The sequence below is a fragment of the Dermacentor variabilis genome, chromosome 10 (genome assembly GCF_050947875.1).
Source record: "Dermacentor variabilis isolate Ectoservices chromosome 10, ASM5094787v1, whole genome shotgun sequence".
In the NCBI taxonomy this organism is placed as follows: domain Eukaryota; kingdom Metazoa; phylum Arthropoda; class Arachnida; order Ixodida; family Ixodidae; genus Dermacentor; species Dermacentor variabilis.
This window is the reverse complement of record NC_134577.1, coordinates 114,590,436-114,616,681: the sequence shown is the minus strand read 5'-3', so window position 1 is coordinate 114,616,681 and position 26,246 is coordinate 114,590,436. Positions and strand designations below refer to the sequence as shown.

The following is a 26,246-nucleotide window of genomic DNA, read 5'->3' as shown; positions in this document are numbered from 1 at the left end:
GCACAACATAGCAGCACGATACAGGTGCAGTCGTAAACAGCACATTCTCGCCATCGGCCATACCATGCTGAATACGCCGGTTCTCGTCCGATCCCCGAAGCTAAGCAGCATTGGGCTCGGTCAGTACTTGGGAGGGAGACCACCTGGGAACACCGAGTGCTGATGGCACCGTTCTTTTTGCTTTTTTATTGCGTGCTTCTGTGACGGCTTGTTTTTTTTTTTCATTTGCACAACGTATGGGTGGTCGCATTTACTGTAACTTACGTTCAACTGGAGCCAGCTGGTAGAGCCAACGCCGAAGTGTAACACCAACAATATTCAGGCCACTACACGATATTGTACGCGGAATGATGACGGTGGTAAGCGGTATACGTAATGATGCAAAATTTAGTCGCACAAGCTTCTAACCGCTTACTTATCACATCCGCATACAGCTCAATGACAACGCATCAATAAAGTGGCACCTTGTGGCCTGCAACGCGCGCAAAATTTGGCGCTCGCCCTCTTGTTTTTGTGAGCACTAGCACGCACGCATGCAGCGAACAACCACAAACGGAGGGATCAACGTACACGACGCGTGCGTGTATTGTTCACGGAAAGACTGCAGCGTGCGTGCTGTATGCTGTAGCAATACATTCGGCGACTGCACAACATAGCAGCACGATACAGGTGCAGTCGTAAACAGCACATTCTCGCCATCGGCCATACCATGCTGAATACGCCGGTTCTCGTCCGATCCCCGAAGCTAAGCAGCATTGGGCTAGTTCAGTACTTGGGAGGGAGACCACCTGGGAACACCGAGTGCTGATGGCACCGTTCTTTTTGCTTTTTTGTTGCGTGCTTCTGTGACGTCTTGTTTTTTTTTCATTTGCACAACGTGTGGGTGGTTGCATTTACTGTAACTTACGTTCAACTGGAGCCTGCTGGTAGAGCCAACGCCGAAGTGTAACACCAACAATATTCAGGCCACTACACGATATTGTACGCGGAATGATGACGGTGGTAAGCGGTATACGTAATGATTCAAAATTTAGTCGCACAAGCTTCTAACCGCTTACTTATCACACCCGCATGCAGCTCAATGACAACGCATCAATGAAGTGGCACCTTGTGGGCTACAACGCGCGCAAAATGTGGCGCTCGCCCTCTTGTTTTTGTGAGCACTAGCACGCACGCATGCAGCGAACAACCACAAACGGAGTGATCAACGTACAAGACGCGTGCGTGTATTGTTCACGGAAAGACTGCTGCGTACGTGCTGTATGCTGTAGCAATACATTCGGTGAGTGCACAACATAGCAGCACGATACAGGTGCAGTCGTAAACAGCACATTTTCGCCATCGGCCATACCATGCTGAATACGCCGGTTCTCGTCCGATCCCCGAAGCTAAGCAGCATTGGGCTCGGTCAATACTTGGGAGGGAGACCACCTGGGAACACCGAGTGCTGATGGCACCGTTCTTTTTGCTTTTTTATTGCGTGCTTCTGGGACATCTTGTTTTTTTTTTCATTTGCACAACGTGTGGGTGGTTGCATTTACTGTAACTTACGTTCAACTGGAGCCTGCTGGTAGAGCCAACGCCGAAGTGTAACACCAACAATATTCAGGCCACTACACGATATTGTACGCGGAATGATGACGGTGGTAAGCGGTATACGTAATGATGCAAAATTTAGTCGCACAAGCTTCTAACCGCTTACTTATCACACCCGCATACAGCTCAATGACAACGCATCAATAAAATGGCACCTTGTGGGCTGCAACGCGCGCAAAATGTGGCGCTCGCCCTCTTGTTTTTGTGAGCACTAGCACGCACGCATGCAGCGAACAACCACAAACGGAGTGATCAACGTACAAGACGCGTGCGTGTATTGTTCACGGAAAGACTGCCGCGTACGTGCTGTATGCTGTAGCAATACATTCGGTGACTGCACAACATAGCAGCACGATACAGGTGCAGTCGTAAACAGCACATTTTCGCCATCGGCCATACCATGCTGAATACGCCGGTTCTCGTCCGATCCCCGAAGCTAAGCAGCATTGGGCTCGGTCAATACTTGGGAGGGAGACCACCTGGGAACACCGAGTGCTGATGGCACCGTTCTTTTTGCTTTTTTATTGCGTGCTTCTGTGACGTCTTGCTTTTTTTTTCATTTGCACAACGTGTGGGTGGTTGCATTTACTGTAACTTACGTTCAACTGGAGCCTGCTGGTAGAGCCAACGCCGAAGTGTAACACCAACAATATTCAGGCCACTACACGATATTGTACGCGGAATGATGACGGTGGTAAGTGGTATACGTAATGATGCAAAATTTAGTCGCACAAGCTTCTAACCGCTTACTTATCACACCCGCATACAGCTCAATGACAACGCATCAATAAAGTGGCACCTTGTGGGCTGCAACGCGCGCAAAATGTGGCGCTCGCCCTCTTGTTTTTGTGAGCACTAGCACGCACGCATGCAGCGAACAACCACAAACGGAGTGATCAACGTACACGACGCGTGCGTGTATTGTTCACGGAAAGACTGCCGCGTACGTGCTGTATGCTGTAGCAATACATTCGGCGACTGCACAACATAGCAGCACGATAAAGGTGCAGTCGTAAACAGCACATTCTCGCCATCGGCCATACCATTCTGAATACGCCGGTTCTCTTCCGATCCCCGAAGCTAAGCAGCATTGGGCTCGGTCAATACTTGGGAGGGAGACCACCTGGGAACACCGAGTGCTGATGGCACCGTTCTTTTTGCTTTTTTATTGCGTGCTTCTGTGACGTCTTGCTTTTTTTTTTTCATTTGCACAACGTGTGGGTGGTTGCATTTACTGTAACTTACGTTCAACTGGAGCCTGCTGGTAGAGCCAACGCCGAAGTGTAACACCGACAATATTCAGGCTATACGATATTGTATTAACACGATATTGTATTAACACGATATTGTACGCGGAATGATGACGGTGGTAAGTGGTATACGTAATGATGCAAAATTTAGTCGCACAAGCTTCTAACCGCTTACTTATCACACCCGCATACAGCTCAATGACAACGCATCAATAAAGTGGCACCTTGTGGGCTGCAACGCGCGCAAAATGTGGCGCTCGCCCTCTTGTTTTTGTGAGCACTAGCACGCACGCATGCAGCGAACAACCACAAACGGAGTGATCAACGTACACGACGCGTGCGTGTATTGTTCACGGAAAGACTGCCGCGTACGTGCTGTATGCTGTAGCAATACATTCGGCGACTGCACAACATAGCAGCACGATAAAGGTGCAGTCGTAAACAGCACATTCTCGCCATCGGCCATACCATGCTGAATACGCCGGTTCTCTTCCGATCCCCGAAGCTAAGCAGCATTGGGCTCGGTCAGTACTTGGGAGGGAGACCACCTGGGAACACAGAGAGCTGATGGCACCGTTCTTTTTGCTTTTTATTGCGTGCTTCTGTGACGTCTTGCTTTTTTTTCATTTGCACAACGTGTGGGTGGTTGCATTTTCTGTAACATACGTCCAACTGGAGCCTGCTGGTAGAGCCAACGCCGAAGTGTAACGCCAACAATATTCAGGCCACTACACGATATTGTACGCGGAATGATGACGGTCGTAAGCGGTATACGTAATGATGCAAAATTTAGTCGCGCAAGCTTCTAACCGCTTACTTATCACACCCGCATACAGCTCAATGACAACGCATCAATGAAGTGGTACCTTGTGGGCTACAACGCGCGCAAAATGTGGCGCTCGCCCTCTTGTTTTTGTGAGCACTAGCACGCACGCATGCAGCGAACAATCACAAACGGAGTGATCAACGTACACGACGCGTGCATGTATTGTTCACGGAAAGACTGCCGCGTACGTGCTGTATGCTGTAGCAATACATTCGGCGACTGCACAACATAGCAGCACGATAAAGGTGCAGTCGTAAACAGCACATTCTCGCCATCGGCCATACCATGCTGAATACGCCGGTTCTCGTCCGATCCCCGAAGCTAAGCAGCATTGGGCTCGGTCAGTACTAGACCACCTGGGAAAACCGAGAGCTGATGGCACCGTTCTTTTTGCTTTTTTATTGCGTGCTTCTGTGACGTCTTGCTTTTTTTTCATTTGCACAACGTGTGGGTGGTTGCATTTACTGTAACTAACGTTCAACTGGAGCCTGCTGATAGAGCCAAAGCCGAAGTGTAACACGAACAATATTCAGGCCACTACACGATATTATACGCGGAATGATGACGGTGGTAAGCGGTATACGTAATGATGCAAAATTTAGTCGCACAAGCTTCTAACCACTTACTTATCACACCCGTATACAGCTCAATGACAACGCATCAATAAAGTGGCACCTTGTGAGCTGCAACGCGCGCAAAATGTGGCGCTCGCCCTCTTGTTTTTGTGAGCACTAGCACGCACGCATGCAGCGAACAACCACTAACGGAGTGATCAACGTACACGACGCGTGCGTGTATTGTTCACGGAAAGACTGCCGCGTACGTGCTGTATGCTGTAGCAATACATTCGGCGACTGCATAACATAGCAGCACGATACAGGTACAGTCGTAAACAGCACATTCTCGCCATCGGCCATACCATGCTGAATACGCGGGTTCTCGTCCGATCCCCGAAGCTAAGCAGCATTGGGCTCGGTCAGTACTTGGGAGGGAGACCACCCGGAACACCGAGTGCTGATCGCACCGTTCTTTTTTGCTTTTTTTATTGCGTGCTTCTGTGACGTCTTGTTTTTTTTTTCATTTGCACAACGTCTGGGTGGTTGCATTTACTGTAACTTACGTTCAACTGGAGCCTGCTGGTAGAGCCAACGCCGAAGTTTAACACCAACAATATCCAGGCCACTACACGATATTGTACGCGGAATGATGACGGTGGTAAGCGGTATACGTAATGCTGCAAAATTTAGTCGCACAAGCTTCTAACCGCTTACTTATCACACCCGCATACAGCTCAATGACAACGCATCAATAAAGTGGCACCTTGTGGGCTGCAACGCGCGCAAAATGTGGCGCTCGCCCTCTTGTTTTTGTGAGCACTAGCACGCACGAATGCAGCGAACAACCACAAACGGAGTGATCAACGTACACGACGCGTGCGTGTATTGTTCACGAAAAGACTGCCGCGTACGTGCTGTATGCTGTAGCAATACATTCGGTGACTGCACAACATAGCAGCACGATACAGGTGCAGTCGTAAACAGCACATTTTCGCCATCGGCCATACCATAATGAATACGCCGGTTCTCGTCCGATCCCCGAAGCTAAGCAGCATTGGGCTCGGTCAATACTTGGGAGGGAGACCACCTGGGAACACCGAGTGCTGATGGCACCGTTCTTTTTGCTTTTTTATTGCGTGCTTCTGTGACGTCTTGCTTTCTTTTTTCATTTGCACAACGTGTGGGTGGTTGCATTTACTGTAACATACGTCCAACTGGGGCCTGCTGGTAGAGCCAACGCCGAAGTGTAACACCAACAATATTCAGGCCACTACACGATATTGTACGCGGAATGATGACGGTGGTAAGCGGTATACGTAATGATGCAAAATTTAGTCGCACAAGCTTCTAACCGCTTACTTATCACACCCGCATACAGCTCAATGACAACGCATCAATGAAGTGGCACCTTGTGGGCTACAACGCGCGCAAAATGTGGCGCTCGCCCTCTTGTTTTTGTGAGCACTAGCACGCACGCATGCAGCGAACAACCACAAACGGAGTGATCAACGTACACGACGCGTGCGTGTATTGTTCACGGAAAGACTGCCGCGTACGTGCTGTATGCTGTAGCAATACATTCGGTGACTGCACAACATAGCAGCACGATACAGGTGCAGTCGTAAACAGCACATTCTCGCCATCAGCCATACCATGCTGAATACGCCGGTTCTCGTCCGATCCCCTAAGCTAAGCAGCATTGGGCTCGGTCAATACTTGGGAGGGAGACCACCTGGGAACACCAAGTGCTGATGGCACCGTTCTTTTTGCTTTTTTATTGCGTGCTTCTGTGACGTCTTGTTTTTTTTTCATTTGCAGAACGGTTGGGTGGTTGCATTTACTGTAACTTACGTTCAACTGGAGCCTGCTGGTAGAGCCAACGCCGAAGTGTAACACCAACAATATTCAGGCCACTACACGATATTGTACGCGGAATGATGACGGTGGTAAGCGGTATACGTAATGATGCAAAATCTAGTCGCACAAGCTTCTAACCGCTTACTTATCACACCCGCATACAGCTCAATGACAACGCATCAATAAATGGCACCTTGTGGGCTGCAACGCGCGCAAAATGTGGCGCTCGCCCTCTTGCTTTTGTGAGCACTAGCACGCACGCGATGCAGCGAACAACCACAAACGGAGTGATCAACGTACACATCGCGTGCGTGTATTGTTCACGGAAAGACTGCCGCGTACGTGCTGTATGCTGTAGCAATACATTCGGCGACTGCACAACATAGCAGCACGATAAAGGTGCAGTCGTAAACAGCACATTCTCGCCATCGGCAATACCATGCTGAATACGCCGGTTCTCGTCCGATCCCCGAAGCTAAGCAGCATTGGGCTCGGTCAGTACTTGGGAGGGAGACCACCTGGGAACACCGAGAGCTGATGGCACCGTTCTTTTTGCTTTTTTATTGCGTGCTTCTGTGACGTCTTGCTTTTTTCTCATTTGCACAACGTGTGGGTGGTTGCATTTTCTGTAACATACGTCCAACTGGGGCCTGCTGGTAGAGCCAACGCCGAAGTGTAACACCAACAATATTCAGGCCACTACACGATATTGTACGCGGAATGATGACGGTGGTAAGCGGTATACGTAATGATGCAAAATTTAGTCGCACAAGCTTCTAACCGCTTACTTATCACACCCGCATACAGCTCAATGACAACGCATCAATGAAGTGGCACCTTGTGGGCTACAACGCGCGCAAAATGTGGCGCTCGCCCTCTTGTTTTTGTGAGCACTAGCACGCACGCATGCAGCGAACAACCACAAACGGAGTGATCAACGTACACGACGCGTGCGTGTATTGTTCACGGAAAGACTGCCGCGTACGTGCTGTATGCTGTAGCAATACATTCGGTGACTGCACAACATAGCAGCACGATACAGGTGCAGTCGTAAACAGCACATTCTCGCCATCAGCCATACCATGCTGAATACGCCGGTTCTCGTCCGATCCCCTAAGCTAAGCAGCATTGGGCTCGGTCAATACTTGGGAGGCAGAACACCTGGGAACACCAAGTGCTGATGGCACCGTTCTTTTTGCTTTTTTATTGCGTGCTTCTGTGACGTCTTGTTTTTTTTTCATTTGCACAACGGTTGGGTGGTGGCATTTACTGTAACTTACGTTCAACTGGAGCCTGCTGGTAGAGCCAACGCCGAAGTGTAACACCAACAATATTCAGGCCACTACACGATATTGTACGCGGAATGATGACGGTGGTAAGCGGTATACGTGATGATGCAAAATTTAGTCGCACAAGCTTCTAACCGCTTACTTATCACACCCGCATACAGCTCAATGACAACGCATCAATAAAGTGGCACCTTGTGGGCTGCAATGCGCGCAAAATGTGGCGCTCGCCCTCTTCTTTTTGTGAGCACTTGCACGCACGCATGCAGCGAACAACCACAAACGGAGTGATCAACGTACACGACGCGTGCGTGTATTGTTCACGGAAAGACTGCCCCGTACGTGCTGTATGCTGTAGCAATACATTCGGCGACTGCACAACATAGCAGCACGATACAGGTGCCGTCTCAAACAGCGCATTCTCGCCATCGGCCATACCATGCTGAATACGCCGGTTCTCGTCCGATCCCCGAAGCTAAGCTGCATTGGGCTCGGTCAGTACTTGGGAGGGAGACCACCTGGGAACACCGAGTGCTGATGGCACCGTTCTTTTTGCTTTTTTTTGCGTGCTTCTGTGACGTCTTGTTTTTTTTTTCATTTGCACAACGTGTGGGTGGTTGCATTTACTGTAACTAACGTTCAACTGGAGCCTGCTGATAGAGCCAACGCCGAAGTGTAACACGAACAATATCCAGGCCACTACACGATATTGTACGCGGAATGATGACGGTGGTAAGCGGTATACGTAATGATGCAAAATTTAGTCGCACAAGCTTCTAACCGCTTACTTATCACACCCGCATACAGCTCAATGACAACGCATCAATAAATGGCACCTTGTGGGCTGCAACGCGCGCAAAATGTGGCGCTCGCCCTCTTGCTTTTGTGAGCACTAGCACGCACGCGATGCAGCGAACAACCACAAACGGAGTGATCAACGTACACGACGCGTGCGTGTATTGTTCACGGAAAGACTGCCGCGTACGTGCTGTATGCTGTAGCAATACATTCGGCGACTGCACAACATAGCAGCACGATACAAGTGCAGTCGTAAACAGCACATTCTCGCCATCGGCCATACCATGCTGAATACGCCGGTTCTCGTCCGATCCCCGAAGCTAAGCAGCATTGGGCTCGGTCAGTACTTGGGAGGGAGACCACCTGGGAACACCGAGTGCTGATGGCACCGTTCTTTTTGCTTTTTTGTTGCGTGCTTCTGTGACGTCTTGTTTTTTTTTCATTTGCACAACGTGTGGGTGGTTGCATTTACTGCAACTTACGTTCAACTGGAGCCTGCTGGTAGAGCCAATGCCGAAGTGTAACACCAACAATATTCAGGCCACTACACGATATTGTACGCGGAATGATGACGGTGGTAAGCGGTATACGTAATGATGCAAAATTTAGTCGCACAAGCTTCTAACCGCTTACTTATCACACCCGCATACAGCTCAATGACAACGCATCAATGAAGTGGCACCTTGTGGGCTACAACGCGCGCAAAATGTGGCGCTCGCCCTCTTGTTTTTGTGAGCACTAGCACGCACGCATGCAGCGAACAACCACAAACGGAGTGATCAACGTACAAGACGCGTGCGTGTATTGTTCACGGAAAGACTGCCGCGTACGTGCTGTATGCTGTAGCAATACATTCGGTGACTGCACAACATAGCAGCACGATACAGGTGCAGTCGTAAACAGCAAATTTTCGCCATCGGCCATACCATGATGAATACGCCGGTTCTCGTCCGATCCCCGAAGCTAAGCAGCATTGGGCTCGGTCAATACTTGGGAGGGAGACCACCTGGGAACACCGAGTGCTGATGGCACCGTTCTTTTTTCTTTTTTATTGCGTGCTTCTGTGACGTCTTGTTTTTTTTTTTTTTGCACAACGTGTGGGTGGTTGCATTTACTGTAACTTACGTTCAACTGGAGCCTGCTGGTAGAGCCAACGCCGAAGTGTAACACCAACAATATTCAGGCCACTACACGATATTGTACGCGGAATTATGATGGTGGTAAGCGGTATACGTAATGATGCAAAATTTAGTCGCACAAGCTTCTAACCGCTTACTTATCACACCCGCATACAGCTCAATGACAACGCATCAATAAAGTGGCACCTTGTGGGCTGCAACGCGCGCAAAATGTGGCGCTCGCCCTCTTGTTTTTGTGAGCACTAGCACGCACGCATGCAGCGAACAACCCCAAACGGAGTGATCAACGTACAAGACGCGTGCGTGTATTGTTCACGGAAAGACTGCCGCGTACGTGCTGTATGCTGTAGCAATACATTCGGTGACTGCACAACATAGCAGCACGATACAGGTGCAGTCGTAAACAGCACATTTTCGCCATCGGCCATACCATGCGGAATACGCCGGTTCTCGTCCGATCCCCGAAGCTAAGCTGCATTGGGCTCGGTCAATACTTGGGAGGGAGACCACCTGGGAACACCGAGTGCTGATGGCACCGTTCTTTTTGCTTTTTTATTGCGTGCTTCTGTGACGTCTTGTTTTTTTTTTTTTCATTTGCACAACGTGTGGGTGGTTGCATTTACTGTAACTTACGTTCAACTGGAGCCTGCTGGTAGAGCGAACGCCGAAGTGTAACACCAACAATATTCAGGCCACTACACGATATTGTACGCGGAATGATGACGGTGGTAAGCGGTATACGTAATGATGCAAAATTTAGTCGCACAAGCTTCTAACCGCTTACTTATCACACCCGCATACAGCTCAATGACAACGCATCAATGAAGTGGCACCTTGTGGGCTACAACGGGCGCAAAATGTGGCGCTCGCCCTCTTGTTTTTGTGAGCACTAGCACGCACGCATGCAGCGAACAACCACAAACGGAGTGATCAACGTACAAGACGCGTGCGTGTATTGTTCACGGAAAGACTGCCGCGTACGTGCTGTATGCTGTAGCAATACATTCGGTGACTGCACAACATAGCAGCACGATACAGGTGCAGTCGTAAACAGCACATTTTCGCCATCGGCCATACCATGATGAATACGCCGGTTCTCGTCCGATCCCGGAAGCTAAGCAGCATTGGGCTCGGTCAATACTTGGGAGGGAGACCACCTGGGAACACCGAGTGCTGATGGCACCGTTCTTTTTGCTTTTTTATTGCGTGCTTCTGTGACGTCTTGTTTTTTTTTTTCATTTGCACAACGTGTGGGTGGTTGCATTTACTGTAACTTACGTTCAACTGGAGCCTGCTGGTAGAGCCAACGCCGAAGTGTAACACCAACAATATTCAGGCCACTACACGATATTGTACGCGGAATGATGACGGTGGTAAGCGGTATACGTAATGATGCAAAACTTAGTCGCACAAGCTTCTAACCGCTTACTTATCACACCCGCATACAGCTCAATGACAACGCATCAATAAAGTGGCACCTTGTGGGCTGCAACGCGCGCAAAATGTGGCGCTCGCCCTCTTGTTTTTGTGAGCACTAGCACCCACGCATGCAGCGAACAACCACAAACGGAGTGATCAACGTACAAGACGCGTGCGTGTATTGTTCACGGAAAGACTGCCGCGTACGTGCTGTATGCTGTAACAATACATTCGGTGACTGCACAACATAGCAGCACGATACAGGTGCAGTCGTAAACAGCACATTTTCGCTATCGGCCATACCATGCGGAATACGCCGCTTCTCGTCCGATCCCCGAAGCTAAGCAGCATTGGGCTCGGTCAATACTTGGGAGGGAGACCACCTGGGAACACCGAGTGCTGATGGCACCGTTCTTTTTGCTTTTTTATTGCGTGCTTCTGTGACGTCTTGTTTTTTTTCATTTGCACAACGTGTGGGTGGTTGCATTTACTGTAACTTACGTTCAACTGGAGCCTGCTGGTAGAGCCAACGCCGAAGTGTAACACCAACAATATTCAGGCCACTACACGATATTGTACGCGGAATGATGACGGTGGAAAGCGGTATACGTAATGATGCAAAATTTAGTCGCACAAGCTTCTAACCGCTTACTTATCACACCCGCATACAGCTCAATGACAACGCATCAATAAATGGCACCTTGTGGGCTGCAACGCGCGCAAAATGTGGCGCTCGCCCTCTTGCTTTTGTGAGCACTAGCACGCACGCATGCAGCGAACAACCACAAACGGAGTGATCAACGTACACGACGCGTGCGTGTATTGTTCACGGAAAGACTGCCGCGTACGTGCTGTATGCTGTAGCAATACATTCGGCGACTGCACAACATAGCAGCGCGATACAGGTGCAGTCGTAAACAGCACATTCTCGCCATCGGCCATACCATGCTGAATACGCCGGTTCTCGCCCGATCCCCGAAGCTAAGCAGCATTGGGCTCGGTCAGTACTTGGGAGGCAGACCACCTGGGAACACCGAGTGCTGATGGCACCGTTCTTTTTGCTTTTTTGTTGCGTGCTTCTGTGACGTCTTGTTTTTTTTTTCATTTGCACAACGTGTGGGTGGTTGCATTTACTGTAACTTACGTTCAACTGGAGCCTGCTGGTAGAGCCAACGCCGAAGTGTAACACCAACAATATTCAGGCCACTACACGATATTGTACGCGGAATGATGACGGTGGTAAGCGGTATACGTAATGATGCAAAATTTAGTCGCACAAGCTTCTAACCGCTTACTTATCACACCCGCATACAGCTCAATGACAACGCATCAATAAATGGCACCTTGTGGGCTGCAACGCGCGCAAAATGTGGCGCTCGCCCTCTTGCTTTTGTGAGCACTAGCACGCACGCGATGCAGCGAACAACCACAAACGGAGTGATCAACGTACACGACGCGTGCGTGTATTGTTCACGGAAAGACTGCCGCGTACGTGCTGTATGCTGTAGCAATACATTCGGTGACTGCACAACATAGCAGCACGATACAGGTGCAGTCGTAAACAGCACATTTTCGCCATCGGCCATACCATGATGAATACGCCGGTTCTCGTCCGATCCCCGAAGCTAAGCAGCATTGGGCTCGGTCAATACTTGGGAGGGAGACCACCTGGGAACACCGAGTGCTGATGGCACCGTTCTTTTTGCTTTTTTATTGCGTGCTTCTGTGACGTCTTGTTTTTTTTTTCATTTGCACAACGTGTGGGTGGTTGCATTTACTGTAACTTACGTTCAACTGGAGCCTGCTGGTAGAGCCAACGCCGAAGTGTAACACCAACAATATTCAGGCCACTACACGATATTGTACGCGGAATGATGACGGTGGTAAGCGGTATACGTAATGATGCAAAACTTAGTCGCACAAGCTTCTAACCGCTTACTTATCACACCCGCATACAGCTCAATGACAACGCATCAATAAAGTGGCACCTTGTGGGCTGCAACGCGCGCAAAATGTGGCGCTCGCCCTCTTGTTTTTGTGAGCACTAGCACCCACGCATGCAGCGAACAACCACAAACGGAGTGATCAACGTACAAGACGCGTGCGTGTATTGTTCACGGAAAGACTGCCGCGTACGTGCTGTATGCTGTAGCAATACATTCGGTGACTGCACAACATAGCAGCACGATACAGGTGCAGTAGTAAACAGCACATTTTCGCTATCGGCCATACCATGCGGAATACGCCGGTTCTCGTCCGATCCCCGAAGCTAAGCAGCATTGGGCTCGGTCAATACTTGGGAGGGAGACCACCTGGGAACACCGAGTGCTGATGGCACCGTTCTTTTTGCTTTTTTATTGCGTGCTTCTGTGACGTCTTGTTTTTTTTTTTCATTTGCACAACGTGTGGGTGGTTGCATTTACTGTAACTTACGTTCAACTGGAGCCTGCTGGTAGAGCCAACGCCGAAGTGTAACACCAACAATATTCAGGCCACTACACGATATTGTACGCGGAATGATGACGGTGGTAAGCGGTATACGTAATGATGCAAAATTTAGTCGCACAAGCTTCTAACCGCTTACTTATCACACCCGCATACAGCTCAATGACAACGCATCAATAAATGGCACCTTGTGGGCTGCAACGCGCGCAAAATGTGGCGCTCGCCCTCTTGCTTTTGTGAGCACTAGCACGCACGCATGCAGCGAACAACCACAAACGGAGTGATCAACGTACACGACGCGTGCGTGTATTGTTCACGGAAAGACTGCCGCGTACGTGCTGTATGCTGTAGCAATACATTCGGCGACTGCACAACATAGCAGCACGATACAGGTGCAGTCGTAAACAGCACATTCTCGCCATCGGCCATACCATGCTGAATACGCCTGTTCTCGCCCGATCCCCGAAGCTAAGCAGCATTGGGCTCGGTCAGTACTTGGGAGGGAGACCACCTGGGAACACCGAGTGCTGATGGCACCGTTCTTTTTGCTTTTTTGTTGCGTGCTTCTGTGACGTCTTGTTTTTTTTTTTCATTTGCACAACGTGTGGGTGGTTGCATTTACTGTAACTTACGTTCAACTGGAGCCTGCTGGTAGAGCCAACGCCGAAGTGTAACACCAACAATATTCAGGCCACTACACGATATTGTACGCGGAATGATGACGGTGGTAAGCGGTATACGTAATGATGCAAAATTTAGTCGCACAAGCTTCTAACCGCTTACTTATCACACCCGCATACAGCTCAATGACAACGCATCAATGAAGTGGCACCTTGTGGGCTACAACGCGCGCAAAATGTGGCGCTCGCCCTCTTGTTTTTGTGAGCACTAGCACGCACGCATGCAGCGAACAACCACAAACGGAGTGATCAACGTACAAGACGCGTGCGTGTATTGTTCACGGAAAGACTGCCGCGTACGTGCTGTATGCTGTAGCAATACATTCGGTGACTGCACAACATAGCAGCACGATACAGGTGCAGTCGTAAACAGCACATTTTCGCCATCGGCCATACCATGATGAATACGCCGGTTCTCGTCCGATCCCCGAAGCTAAGCAGCATTGGGCTCGGTCAATACTTGGGAGGGAGACCACCTGGGAACACCGAGTGCTGATGGCACCGTTCTTTTTGCTTTTTTATTGCGTGCTTCTGTGACGTCTTGTTTTTTTTTCATTTGCACAACGTGTGGGTGGTTGCATTTACTGTAACTTACGTTCAACTGGAGCCTGCTGGTAGAGCCAACGCCGAAGTGTAACACCAACAATATTCAGGCCACTACACGATATTGTACGCGGAATGATGACGGTGGTAAGCGGTATACGTAATGATGCAAAACTTAGTCGCACAAGCTTCAAACCGCTTACTTATCACACCCGCATACAGCTCAATGACAACGCATCAATAAAGTGGCACCTTGTGGGCTGCAACGCGCGCAAAATGTGGCGCTCGCCCTCTTGTTTTTGTGAGCACTAGCACCCACGCATGCAGCGAACAACCACAAACGGAGTGATCAACGTACAAGACGCGTGCGTGTATTGTTCACGGAAAGACTGCCGCGTACGTGCTGTATGCTGTAGCAATACATTCGGTGACTGCACAACATAGCAGCACGATACAGGTGCAGTCGTAAACAGCACATTTTCGCTATCGGCCATACCATGCGGAATACGCCGGTTCTCGTCCGATCCCCGAAGCTAAACAGCATTGGGCTCGGTCAATACTTGGGAGGGAGACCACCTGGGAACACCGAGTGCTGATGGCACCGTTCTTTTTGCTTTTTTATTGCGTGCTTCTGTGACTTCTTGTTTTTTTTTTCATTTGCACAACGTGTGGGTGGTTGCATTTACTGTAACTTACGTTCAACTGGAGCCTGCTGGTAGAGCCAACGCCGAAGTGTAACACCAACAATATTCAGGCCACTACACGATATTGTACGCGGAATGATGACGGTGGTAAGCGGTATACGTAATGATGCAAAATTTAGTCGCACAAGCTTCTAACCGCTTACTTATCACACACGCATACAGCTCAATGACAACGCATCAATAAAGTGGCACCTTCTGGGCAGCAACGCGCGCAAAATGTGGCGCTCGCCCTCTTGCTTTTGTGAGCACTAGCACGCACGTATGCAGCGAACAACCACAAACGGAGTGATCAACGTACGCGACGCGTGCGTGTATTGTTCACGGAAAGACTGCCGCGTACGTGCTGTATGCTGTAGCAATACATTCGGCGACTGCACAACATAGCAGCACGATACAGGTGCAGTCGTAAACAGCACATTCTCGCCATCGGCCATACCATGCTGAATACGCCGGTTCTCGTCCGATCCCCGAAGCTAAGCAGCATTGGGCTCGGTCAATACTTGGGAGGGAGACCACCTGGGAACACCGAGTGCTGATGGCACCGTTCTTTTTGCTTTTTTATTGCGTGCTTCTGTGACGTCTTGTTTTTTTTTTTCATTTGCACAACGTGTGGGTGGTTGCATTTACTGTAACTTACGTTCAACTGGAGCCTGCTGGTAGAGCCAACGCCGAAGTGTAACACCAACAATATTCAGGCCACTACACGATATTGTACGCGGAATGATGACGGTGGTAAGCGGTATACGTAATGATGCAAAATTTAGTCGCACAAGCTTCTAACCGCTTACTTATCACACCCGCATACAGCTCAATGACAACGCATCAATAAATGGCACCTTGTGGGCTGCAACGCGCGCAAAATGTGGCGCTCGCCCTCTTGCTTTTGTGAGCACTAGCACGCACGCATGCAGCGAACAACCACAAACGGAGTGATCAACGTACACGACGCGTGCGTGTATTGTTCACGGAAAGACTGCCGCGTACGTGCTGTATGCTGTAGCAATACATTCGGCGACTGCACAACATAGCAGCACGATACAGGTGCAGTCGTAAACAGCACATTCTCGCCATCGGCCATACCATGTGGAATACGCCGGTTGTCGTCCGATCCCCGAAGCTAAGCAGCATTGGGCTCGGTCAGTACTTGGGAGGGAGACCACCTGGGAACACCGAGTGGTGATGGCACCGTTCTTTTTGCTTTTTTATTGCGTGCTTCTGTGACGTCTTGCTTTTTTTTCATTTGCACAACGTGTGCGTGGTTGCATTTACTGTAACTTACGTTCAACTGGAGCCTGCTGGTAGAGCCAACGCCGAAGTGTAACACCAACAATATTCAGGCCACTACACGATATTGTACGCGGAATGATGACGGTGGTAAGCGGTATACGTAATGCTGCAAAATTTAGTCGCACAAGCTTCTAACCGCTTACTTATCACACCCGCATACAGCTCAATGACAACGCATCAATAAAGTGGCACCTTGTGGGCTGCAACGCGCGCAAAATGTGGCGCTCGCCCTCTTGTTTTTGTGAGCACTAGCACGCACGCATGCAGCGAACAACCACAAACGGAGTGATCAACGTACAAGACGCGTGCGTGTATTGTTCACGGAAAGACTGCCGCGTACGTGCTGTATGCTGTAGCAATACATTCGGTGACTGCTCAACATAGCAGCACGATGCAGGTGCAGTCGTAAACAGCACATTTTCGCCATCGGCCATACCATGCTGAATACGCCGGTTCTCGTCCGATCCCCGAAGCTAAGCAGCATTGGGCTCGGTCAATACTTGGGAGGGAGACCACCTGGGAACACCGAGTGCTGATGGCACCGTTCTTTTTGCTTTTTTATTGCGTGCTTCTGTGACGTCTTGTTTTTTTTTCATTTGCACAACGTGTGGGTGGTTGCATTTACTGTAACTTACGTTCAACTGGAGCCTGCTGGTAGAGCCAACGCCGAAGTGTAACACCAACAATATTCAGGCCACTACACGATATTGTACGCGGAATGATGACGGTGGTAAGCGGTATACGTAATGATGCAAAACTTAGTCGCACAAGCTTCTAACCGCTTACTTATCACACCCGCATACAGCTCAATGACAACGCATCAATAAAGTGGCACCTTGTGGGCTGCAACGCGCGCAAAATGTGGCGCTCGCCCTCTTGTTTTTGTGAGCACTAGCACCCACGCATGCAGCGAACAACCACAAACGGAGTGATCAACGTACAAGACGCGTGCGTGTATTGTTCACGGAAAGACTGCCGCGTACGTGCTGTATGCTGTAGCAATACATTCGGTGACTGCACAACATAGCAGCACGATACAGGTGCAGTCGTAAACAGCACATTTTCGCTATCGGCCATACCATGCGGAATACGCCGGTTCTCGTCCGATCCCCGAAGCTAAACAGCATTGGGCTCGGTCAATACTTGGGAGGGAGACCAGCTGGGAACACCGAGTGCTGATGGCACCGTTCTTTTTGCTTTTTTATTGCGTGCTTCTGTGACTTCTTGTTTTTTTTTTTTCATTTGCACAACGTGTGGGTGGTTGCATTTACTGTAACTTACGTTCAACTGGAGCCTGCTGGCAGAGCCAACGCCGAAGTGTAACACCAACAATATTCAGGCCACTACACGATATTGTACGCGGAATGATGACGGTGGTAAGCGGTATACGTAATGATGCAAAATTTAGTCGCACAAGCTTCTAACCGCTTACTTATCACACACGCATACAGCTCAATGACAACGCATCAATAAAGTGGCACCTTCTGGGCTGCAACGCGCGCAAAATGTGGCGCTCGCCCTCTTGCTTTTGTGAGCACTAGCACGCACGTATGCAGCGAACAACCACAAACGGAGTGATCAACGTACGCGACGCGTGCGTGTATTGTTCACGGAAAGACTGCCGCGTACGTGCTGTATGCTGTAGCAATACATTCGGCGACTGCACAACATAGCAGCACGATACAGGTGCAGTCGTAAACAGCACATTCTCGCCATCGGCCATACCATGCTGAATACGCCGGTTCTCGTCCGATCCCCGAAGCTAAGCAGCATTGGGCTCGGTCAATACTTGGGAGGGAGACCACCTGGGAACACCGAGTGCTGATGGCACCGTTCTTTTTGCTTTTTTATTGCGTGCTTCTGTGACGTCTTGTTTTTTTTTTCATTTGCACAACGTGTGGGTGGTTGCATTTACTGTAACTTACGTTCAACTGGAGCCTGCTGGTAGAGCCAACGCCGAAGTGTAACACCAACAATATTCAGGCCACTACACGATATTGTACGCGGAATGATGACGGTGGTAAGCGGTATACGTAATGATGCAAAATTTAGTCGCACAAGCTTCTAACCGCTTACTTATCACACCCGCATACAGCTCAATGACAACGCATCAATAAATGGCACCTTGTGGGCTGCAACGTGCGCAAAATGTGGCGCTCGCCCTCTTGCTTTTGTGAGCACTAGCACGCACGCATGCAGCGAACAACCACAAACGGAGTGATCAACGTACACGACGCGTGCGTGTATTGTTCACGGAAAGACTGCCGCGTACGTGCTGTATGCTGTAGCAATACATTCGGCGACTGCACAACATAGCAGCACGATACAGGTGCAGTCGTAAACAGCACATTCTCGCCATCGGCCATACCATGCGGAATACGCCGGTTGTCGTCCGATCCCCGAAGCTAAGCAGCATTGGGCTCGGTCAGTACTTGGGAGGGAGACCACCTGGGAACACCGAGTGGTGATGGCACCGTTCTTTTTGCTTTTTTATTGCGTGCTTCTGTGACGTCTTGCTTTTTTTTCATTTGCACAACGTGTGCGTGGTTGCATTTTCTGTAACTTACGTCCAACTGGAGCCTGCTGGTAGAGCCAACGCGGAAGTGTAACACCAACAATATTCAGGCCACTACACGATATTGTACGCGGAATGATGACGGTGGTAAGCGGTATACGTAATGGTGCAAAATTTAGTCGCACAAGCTTCTAACCGCTTACTTATCACACCCGCATACAGCTCAATGACAACGCATCAATAAAGTGGCACCTTGTGGGCTGCAACGCGCGCAAAATGTGGCGCTCGCCCTCTTGTTTTTGTGAGCACTAGCACGCACGCATGCAGCGAACAACCACAAACGGAGTGATCAACGTACAAGACGCGTGCGTGTATTGTTCACGGAAAGACTGCCGCGTACGTGCTGTATGCTGTAGCAATACATTCGGTGACTGCTCAACATAGCAGCACGATGCAGGTGCAGTCGTAAACAGCACATTTTCGCCATCGGCCATACCATGCTGAATACGCCGGTTCTCGTCCGATCCCCGAAGCTAAGCAGCATTGGGCTCGGTCAATACTTGGGAGGGAGACCACCTGGGAACACCGAGTGCTGATGGCACCGTTCTTTTTGCTTTTTTATTGCGTGCTTCTGTGACGTCTTGTTTTTTTTTCATTTGCACAACGTGTGGGTGGTTGCATTTACTGTAACTTACGTTCAACTGGAGCCTGCTGGTAGAGCCAACGCCGAAGTGTAACACCAACAATATTCAGGCCAATACACGATATTGTACGCGGAATGATGACGGTGGTAAGCGGTATACGTAATGATGCAAAATTTAGTCGCACAAGCTTCTAACCGCTTACTTATCACACCCGCATACAGCTCAATGACAACGCATCAATAAAGTGGCACCTTGTGGGCTGCAACGCGCGCAAAATGTGGCGCTCGCCCTCTTGTTTTTGTGAGGACTAGCACGCACGCATGCAGCGAACAACCACAAACGGAGTGAAAAACGTACACGACGCGTGCGTGTATTGTTCACGGAAAGACTGCCGCGTACGTGCTGTATGCTGTAGCAATACATTCGGCGACTGCACAACATAGCAGCACGATAAAGGTGCAGTCGTAAACAGCACATTCTCGCCATCGGCCATACCATGCTGAATACGCCGGTTCTCGTCCGATCCCCGAAGCTAAGCAGCATTGGGCTCGGTCAGTACTTGGGAGGGAGACCACCTGGGAACACCGAGAGCTGATGCCACCGTTCTTTTTGCTTTTTTATTGCGTGCTTCTGTGACGTCTTGCTTTTTTTTCATTTGCACAACGTGTGGGTGGTTGTATTTTCTGTTACTTACGTCCAACTGGAGCCTGCTGGTAGAGCCAACGCCGAAGTGTAACACCAACAATATTCAGGCCACTACACGATATTGTACGCGGAATGATGACGGTGGTAAGCGGTATACGTAATGATGCAAAATTTAGTCGCACAAGCTTCTAACCGCTTACTTATCACACCCGCATACAGCTCAATGACAACGCATCAATAAAGTGGCACCTTGTGGGCTGCAACGCGCGCAACATGTGGCGCTCGCCCTCTTGTTTTTGGGAGCACTAGCACGCACGCATGCAGCGAACAACCACAAACGGAGTAATCAACGTACACGAGGCGTGCGTGTATTGTTCACGGAAAGACTGCCGCGTGCGTGCTGTATGCTGTAGCAAAACATTCGGCGACTGCACAACATAGCAGCACGATACAGGTGCAGTCGTAAACAGCACATTCTCGCCATCGGCCATACCATGCTGAATACGCCGGTTCTCGTCCGATCCCCGAAGCTAATCAGCATTGGGTTCGGTCAGTACTTGGGAGGGAGACCACCTGGGAAGACCGAGTGCTGATGGCACCGTTCTTTTTGCTTCTTTATTGCGTGCTTCTGTGACGTCTTGCTTTTTTTTTCATTCGCACAACGCGTGGGTGGTTGCATTTACTGTAACTTACGTTCAACTGGAGCCTGCTGGTAGAGCCAACGCCGAAGTGTAACACCAACAATATTCAGGCCACTACACGATATTGTACGCGGTATGATGACGGTGGTAAGCGGTATACGTAATGATGCAAAATTTAGTCGCACAAGCTTCTAACCGCTTACTTATCACACCCGCATACAGCTCAATGACCACGCATCAATAAAGTGGCACCTTGTGGGCTGCAACGCGCGCAAAATGTGGCGCTCGCCCTCTTGCTTTTGTGAGCACTATACGCACGCATGCAGCGAACAACCACAAACGGAGTGATCAACGTACACGACGCGTGCGTGTATTGTTCACGGAAAGACTGCCGCGTACGTGCTGTATGCTGTAGCAATACATTCGGCGACTGCACAACATAGCAGCACGATACAGGTGCAGTCGTAAACAGCACATTCTCGCCATCGGCCATACCATGCTGAATACGCCGGTTCTCGTCCGATCCCCGAAGCTAAGCAGCATTGGGCTAGGTCAGTACTTGGGAGGGAGACCACCTGCGAACACCGAGTGCTGATGGCACCGTTCTTTTTGCTTTTTTGTTGCGTGCTTCTGTGACGTCTTGTTTTTTTTTCATTTGCACAACGTGTGGGTGGTTGCATTTACTGTAACTTACGTTCAACTGGAGCCTGCTGGTAGAGCCAACGCCGAAGTGTAACACCAACAATATTCAGGCCACTACAAGATATTGTACGAAGAATGATGACGGTGGTAAGCGGTATACGTAATGATGCAAAATTTAGTCGCACAAGCTTCTAACCGCTCACTTATCACACCCGCATACAGCTCAATGTCAACGCATCAATGAAGTGGCACCTTGTGGGCTACAACGCGCGCTAAATGTGGCGCTCGCCCTCTTGTTTTTGTGAGCATTAGCACGCACGCATGCAGCGAACAACCACAAACGGAGTGATCCACGTACAAGACGCGTGCGTGTATTGTTCACGGAAAGACTGCCGCGTACGTGCTGTATGCTGTAGCAATACATTCGGTGACTGCACAACATAGCAGCACGATACAGGTGCAGTCGTAAACAGCACATTTTCGCCATCGGCCATACCATGCTGAATACGCCGGTTCTCGTCCGATCCCCGAAGCTAAGCAGCATTGGGCTCGGTCAATACTTGGGAGGGAGACCACCTGGGAACACAGAGTGCTGATGGCACCGTTCTTTTTGCATTTTTATTGCGTGCTTCTGTGACGTCTTGTTTTTTTTTTCATTTGCACAACGTGTGGGTGGTTGCATTTACTGTAACTTATGTTCAACTGGAGCCTGCTGGTAGAGCCAACGCCGAAGTGTAACACCAACAATATTCAGGCCACTACACGATATTGTACGCGGAATGATGACGGTGGTAAGCGGTATACGTAATGATGCAAAATTTAGTCGCACAAGCTTCTAACCGCTTATTTATCACACCCGCATACAGCTCAATGACAACGCATCAATAAAGTGGCACCTTGTGGGCTGCAACGCGCGCAAAATGTGGCGCTCGCCCTCTTGTTTTTGTGAGCACTAGCACGCACCTTTGCAGCGAACAACCACAAACGGAGTAATCAACGTACACGAGGCGTGCGTGTATTGTTCACGGAAAGACTGCCGCGTACGTGCTGTATGCTGTAGCAAAACATTCGGCGACTGCACAACATAGCAGCACGATACAGATGCAGTCGTAAACAGCACATTCTCGCCATCGGCCATACCATGCTGAATACGCCGGTTCTCGTCCGATCCCCGAAGCTAAGCAGCATTGGGCTCGGTCAGTACTTGGGAGGGAGACCACCTGGGAACACCGAGTGCTGATGGCACCGTTCTTTTTGCTTCTTTATTGCGTGCTTCTGTGACGTCTTGTTTTTTTTTTTCATTCGCACAACGCGTGGGTGGTTGCATTTTCTGTAACTTACGTCCAACTGGAGCCTGCTGGTAGAGCCAACGCCGAAGTGTAACACCAACAATATTCAGGCCACTACACGATATTGTACGCGGAATGATGACGGTGGCAAGCGGTATACGTAGTGATGCAAAATTTAGTCGCAAAAGCTTCTAACCGCTTACTTATCACACCCGCATACAGCTCAATGACAACGCATCAATGAAGTGGCACCTTGTGGGCTACAACGCGCGCAAAATGTGGCGCTCGCCCTCTTGTTTTTGTGAGCACTAGCGCGCACGCATGCAGCGAACAACCACAAACGGAGTGATCAACGTACACGACGCATGCGTGTATTGTTCACGGAAAGACTGCCGCGTACGTGCTGTATGCTGTAGCAATACATTCGGTGACTGCACAACATAGCAGCACGATACAGGTGCAGTCGTAAACAGCACATTCTCGCCATCGGCCATATTACGCTGAATACGCCGGTTCTCGTCCGATCCCCGAAGCTAAGCAGCATTGGGCTCGGTCAATACTTGGGAGGGAGACCACCTGGGAACACCAAGTGCTGATGGCACCGTTCTTTTTGGTTTTTTATTGCGTGCTTCTGTGACGTCTTGTTTTTTTTCATTTGCACAACGTGTGGGTGTTTGCATTTACTGTAACTTAGGTTCAACTGGAGACTGCTGGTAGAGCCAACGCCGAAGTGTAACACCAACAATATTCAGGCCACTGCACGATATTGTACGAGGAATGATGACGGTGGTAAGCGGTAAAGGTAATGATGCAAAATTTAGTCGCACAAGCTTCTAACCGCTTACTTATCACACCCGCATACAGCTCAATGACAACGCATCAATAAAGTGGCACCTTGTGGGCTGCAATGCGCGCAAAATGTGGCGCTCGCCCTCTTGTTTTTGTGAGCACTACCACGCACGCATGCAGCGAACAACCACAAACGGAGTGATCAACGTACACGACGCGTGCGTGTATTGTTCACGGAAAGACTGCCGCGTACGTGCTGTATGCTGTAGCAATACATTCGGTGACTGCGCAACATAGCAGCACGATACAGGTGCAGTCGTAAACAGCACATTCTCGCCATCGGCCATACCATGCTGAATACGCCGGTTCTCGTCCGATCCCGGAAGCTATTCAGTATTGGGCTCGGTCAGTACTTGGGAGGGGGACCACCTGGGAATACCGAGTGCTGATGGCACCGTTCTTTTTGCTTTTTTATTGCGTGCTTCTGTGACGTCTTGTTTTTTTTTCATTTGCACAACGTGTGGGTGGTTGCATTTACTGTAACTTACGTTCAACTGGAGCCTGCTGGTAGAGCCAACGCCGAAGTTTAACACCAACAATATTCAGGCCACTACACGATATTGTACGCGGAATGATGACGGTGGTAAGCGGTATACGTAATGATGCAAAATTTAGTCGCACAAGCTTCTAACCGCTTACTTATCACACCCGCATACAGCTCAATGACAACGCATCAATAAAGTGGCACCTTGTGGGCTGCAACGCGCGCAAAATGTGGCGCTCGCCTTCTTGTTTTTGTGAGCACTAGCACGCACGCATACAGCGAACAACCACAAACGGAGTGATCAACGTACACGACGCGTGCGTGTATTGTTCACGGAAAGACTGCCGCGTACATGCTGTATGCTGTAGCAATACATTCGGCGACTGCACAACGTAGCAGCACGATACAGGTGCGGTCGTAAACAGCACATTCTCGCCATCGGCCATACCATGCTGAATACGCCGGTTCTCGTCCGATCCCCGAAGCTAAGCAGCATTGGCCTCGGTCAGTACTTGGGAGGGAGACACCTGGGAACACCGAGTGCTGATTGCACCGTTCTTTTTGCTTTTTTATTGCCTGCTTCTGTGACGTCATGTTCTTTCTTTTTTTCATTTGCACAACGTGTGGGTGGTTGCATTTACTGTAACTTACGTTCAACTGGAGCCTGCTGGTAGAGCCAACGCCGAAGTGTAACACCAACAATATTCAGGCCCCTACATGATATTGTACGCGGAATGATGACGGTGGTAAGCGGTAAACGTAATGATGCAAAATTTAGTCGCACAAGCTTCTAACCGCTTACTTATCACACCCGCATAGTGCTCAATGACAACGCATCAATAAAGTGGCACCTTGTGGGCTGCAACGCGCGCAAAATGTGGCGCTCGCCCTCTTGTTTTTGTGAGCACTAGCACGCACGCATGCAGCGAACAACCACAAACGGAGTGATCAACGTACACGACGCGTGCGTGTATTTTTCACGGAAAGACTGCCGCGTACGTGCTGTATGCTGTAGCAATACACTCGGCGACTGCACAACATAGCAGCACGATACAGGCGCAGTCGTAAACAGCCCATTCTCGCCATTGGCCATACCATGCTGAATACGCCGGTTCTCGTCCGATCCCCGAAGCTAAGCAGCATTGGGCTCGGTCAGTACTTGGGAGGGAGACCACCTGGGAACACCGAGAGCTGATGGCACCGTTCTTTTTGCTTTTTTATTGCGTGCTTCTGTGACGTGTTGCTTTTTTTTTCATTTGCACAACGTGTGGGTGGTTGCATTTTCTGTAACTTACGTCCAACTGGAGCCTGCTGGTAGAGCCAACGCCGAAGTGTAACACCAACAATATTCAGGCCACTACACGATATTGTACGCGGAATGATGACGGTGGTAAGCGGTATACGTAGTGATGCAAAATTTAGTCGCAAAAGCTTCTAACCGCTTACTTATCACACCCGCATACAGCTCAATGACAACGCATCAATGAAGTGGCACCTTGTGGGCTACAACGCGCGCAAAATGTGGCGCTCGCCCTCTTGTTTTTGTGAGCACTAGCACGCACGCATGCAGCGAACAACCACAAACGGAGTGATCAACGTACACGACGCGTGCGTGTATTTTTCACGGAAAGACTGCCGCGTACGTGCTGTATGCTGTAGCAATACATTCGGTGACTGCACAACATAGCAGCACGATTCAGGTGCAGTCGTAAACAGCACATTCTCGCCATCGGCCATATTACGCTGAATACGCCGGTTCTCGTCCGATCCCCGAAGCTAAGCAGCATTGGGCGCGGTCAATACTTGGGAGGGAGACCACCTGGGAACACCAAGTGCTGATGGCACCGTTCTTTTTGCTTTTTTATTGCGTGCTTCTGTGACGTCTTGTTTTTTTTTCATTTGCACAACGTGTGGGTGGTTGCATTTACTGTAACTTACGTCCAACTGGTGCCTGCTGGTAGAGCCAACGCCTAAGTGTAACACCAACAATATTCAGGCCACTACACGATATTGTACGCGGAATGATGACGGTGGTAAGCGGTATACGTAGTGATGCAAAATTTAGTCGCAAAAGCTTCTAACCGCTTACTTATCACACCCGCATACAGCTCAATGACAACGCATCAATGAAGTGGCACCTTGTGGGCTAC

The 26,246-nt window shown here is 49.8% G+C and overlaps 6 non-coding genes and 35 pseudogenes across 6 annotated transcripts; all 41 read left to right on the top strand.

The window, feature by feature from the left end:
* The first annotated feature begins 49 nt into the window (after window positions 1-49).
* On the top strand, window positions 50-168 carry LOC142562677 (5S ribosomal RNA). The gene has a single exon (XR_012823995.1). It is a non-coding gene; the product is annotated as a 5S ribosomal RNA (ribosomal RNA).
* Window positions 169-694: 526 nt separating this feature from the next.
* On the top strand, window positions 695-813 carry LOC142562883 (5S ribosomal RNA). The gene has a single exon (XR_012824194.1). It is a non-coding gene; the product is annotated as a 5S ribosomal RNA (ribosomal RNA).
* Window positions 814-1,337: 524 nt separating this feature from the next.
* LOC142561347 (5S ribosomal RNA) lies at window positions 1,338-1,456 on the top strand (annotated as a pseudogene).
* Window positions 1,457-1,981: 525 nt separating this feature from the next.
* Window positions 1,982-2,100, top strand: LOC142561346 (5S ribosomal RNA; annotated as a pseudogene).
* Window positions 2,101-2,625: 525 nt separating this feature from the next.
* On the top strand, window positions 2,626-2,744 carry LOC142562070 (5S ribosomal RNA; annotated as a pseudogene).
* A 556-nt stretch (window positions 2,745-3,300) lies between these two features.
* LOC142562187 (5S ribosomal RNA) lies at window positions 3,301-3,419 on the top strand (annotated as a pseudogene).
* A 523-nt stretch (window positions 3,420-3,942) lies between these two features.
* On the top strand, window positions 3,943-4,053 carry LOC142562564 (5S ribosomal RNA; annotated as a pseudogene).
* A 524-nt stretch (window positions 4,054-4,577) lies between these two features.
* LOC142562519 (5S ribosomal RNA) lies at window positions 4,578-4,695 on the top strand (annotated as a pseudogene).
* A 527-nt stretch (window positions 4,696-5,222) lies between these two features.
* On the top strand, window positions 5,223-5,341 carry LOC142562253 (5S ribosomal RNA; annotated as a pseudogene).
* Window positions 5,342-5,867: 526 nt separating this feature from the next.
* LOC142561959 (5S ribosomal RNA) lies at window positions 5,868-5,986 on the top strand (annotated as a pseudogene).
* A 524-nt stretch (window positions 5,987-6,510) lies between these two features.
* Window positions 6,511-6,629, top strand: LOC142561530 (5S ribosomal RNA; annotated as a pseudogene).
* Window positions 6,630-7,153: 524 nt separating this feature from the next.
* LOC142562531 (5S ribosomal RNA) lies at window positions 7,154-7,272 on the top strand (annotated as a pseudogene).
* A 524-nt stretch (window positions 7,273-7,796) lies between these two features.
* LOC142561161 (5S ribosomal RNA) lies at window positions 7,797-7,915 on the top strand. The gene has a single exon (XR_012823688.1). It is a non-coding gene; the product is annotated as a 5S ribosomal RNA (ribosomal RNA).
* A 524-nt stretch (window positions 7,916-8,439) lies between these two features.
* Window positions 8,440-8,558, top strand: LOC142562676 (5S ribosomal RNA). The gene has a single exon (XR_012823994.1). It is a non-coding gene; the product is annotated as a 5S ribosomal RNA (ribosomal RNA).
* A 524-nt stretch (window positions 8,559-9,082) lies between these two features.
* On the top strand, window positions 9,083-9,201 carry LOC142561879 (5S ribosomal RNA; annotated as a pseudogene).
* A 524-nt stretch (window positions 9,202-9,725) lies between these two features.
* LOC142561736 (5S ribosomal RNA) lies at window positions 9,726-9,844 on the top strand (annotated as a pseudogene).
* A 528-nt stretch (window positions 9,845-10,372) lies between these two features.
* On the top strand, window positions 10,373-10,491 carry LOC142562390 (5S ribosomal RNA; annotated as a pseudogene).
* Window positions 10,492-11,017: 526 nt separating this feature from the next.
* On the top strand, window positions 11,018-11,136 carry LOC142562517 (5S ribosomal RNA; annotated as a pseudogene).
* Window positions 11,137-11,658: 522 nt separating this feature from the next.
* LOC142561891 (5S ribosomal RNA) lies at window positions 11,659-11,777 on the top strand (annotated as a pseudogene).
* A 525-nt stretch (window positions 11,778-12,302) lies between these two features.
* On the top strand, window positions 12,303-12,421 carry LOC142561878 (5S ribosomal RNA; annotated as a pseudogene).
* Window positions 12,422-12,946: 525 nt separating this feature from the next.
* Window positions 12,947-13,065, top strand: LOC142562139 (5S ribosomal RNA; annotated as a pseudogene).
* A 525-nt stretch (window positions 13,066-13,590) lies between these two features.
* LOC142562040 (5S ribosomal RNA) lies at window positions 13,591-13,709 on the top strand (annotated as a pseudogene).
* Window positions 13,710-14,235: 526 nt separating this feature from the next.
* On the top strand, window positions 14,236-14,354 carry LOC142561877 (5S ribosomal RNA; annotated as a pseudogene).
* A 524-nt stretch (window positions 14,355-14,878) lies between these two features.
* On the top strand, window positions 14,879-14,997 carry LOC142562294 (5S ribosomal RNA; annotated as a pseudogene).
* A 525-nt stretch (window positions 14,998-15,522) lies between these two features.
* On the top strand, window positions 15,523-15,641 carry LOC142561345 (5S ribosomal RNA; annotated as a pseudogene).
* Window positions 15,642-16,166: 525 nt separating this feature from the next.
* LOC142562535 (5S ribosomal RNA) lies at window positions 16,167-16,285 on the top strand (annotated as a pseudogene).
* Window positions 16,286-16,809: 524 nt separating this feature from the next.
* Window positions 16,810-16,928, top strand: LOC142561344 (5S ribosomal RNA; annotated as a pseudogene).
* Window positions 16,929-17,452: 524 nt separating this feature from the next.
* LOC142562437 (5S ribosomal RNA) lies at window positions 17,453-17,571 on the top strand (annotated as a pseudogene).
* Window positions 17,572-18,098: 527 nt separating this feature from the next.
* LOC142561343 (5S ribosomal RNA) lies at window positions 18,099-18,217 on the top strand (annotated as a pseudogene).
* Window positions 18,218-18,741: 524 nt separating this feature from the next.
* On the top strand, window positions 18,742-18,860 carry LOC142562493 (5S ribosomal RNA; annotated as a pseudogene).
* Window positions 18,861-19,384: 524 nt separating this feature from the next.
* LOC142561342 (5S ribosomal RNA) lies at window positions 19,385-19,503 on the top strand (annotated as a pseudogene).
* A 524-nt stretch (window positions 19,504-20,027) lies between these two features.
* LOC142561833 (5S ribosomal RNA) lies at window positions 20,028-20,146 on the top strand (annotated as a pseudogene).
* A 524-nt stretch (window positions 20,147-20,670) lies between these two features.
* LOC142561581 (5S ribosomal RNA) lies at window positions 20,671-20,789 on the top strand (annotated as a pseudogene).
* Window positions 20,790-21,313: 524 nt separating this feature from the next.
* LOC142562882 (5S ribosomal RNA) lies at window positions 21,314-21,432 on the top strand. The gene has a single exon (XR_012824193.1). It is a non-coding gene; the product is annotated as a 5S ribosomal RNA (ribosomal RNA).
* Window positions 21,433-21,956: 524 nt separating this feature from the next.
* On the top strand, window positions 21,957-22,075 carry LOC142562152 (5S ribosomal RNA; annotated as a pseudogene).
* A 525-nt stretch (window positions 22,076-22,600) lies between these two features.
* Window positions 22,601-22,719, top strand: LOC142562674 (5S ribosomal RNA). Its single transcript, XR_012823993.1, has one exon. It is a non-coding gene; the product is annotated as a 5S ribosomal RNA (ribosomal RNA).
* Window positions 22,720-23,245: 526 nt separating this feature from the next.
* LOC142562341 (5S ribosomal RNA) lies at window positions 23,246-23,364 on the top strand (annotated as a pseudogene).
* Window positions 23,365-23,887: 523 nt separating this feature from the next.
* LOC142562475 (5S ribosomal RNA) lies at window positions 23,888-24,006 on the top strand (annotated as a pseudogene).
* Window positions 24,007-24,530: 524 nt separating this feature from the next.
* On the top strand, window positions 24,531-24,648 carry LOC142562512 (5S ribosomal RNA; annotated as a pseudogene).
* Window positions 24,649-25,177: 529 nt separating this feature from the next.
* On the top strand, window positions 25,178-25,296 carry LOC142561458 (5S ribosomal RNA; annotated as a pseudogene).
* A 525-nt stretch (window positions 25,297-25,821) lies between these two features.
* LOC142562481 (5S ribosomal RNA) lies at window positions 25,822-25,940 on the top strand (annotated as a pseudogene).
* The last annotated feature ends 306 nt before the right edge of the window (window positions 25,941-26,246 follow it).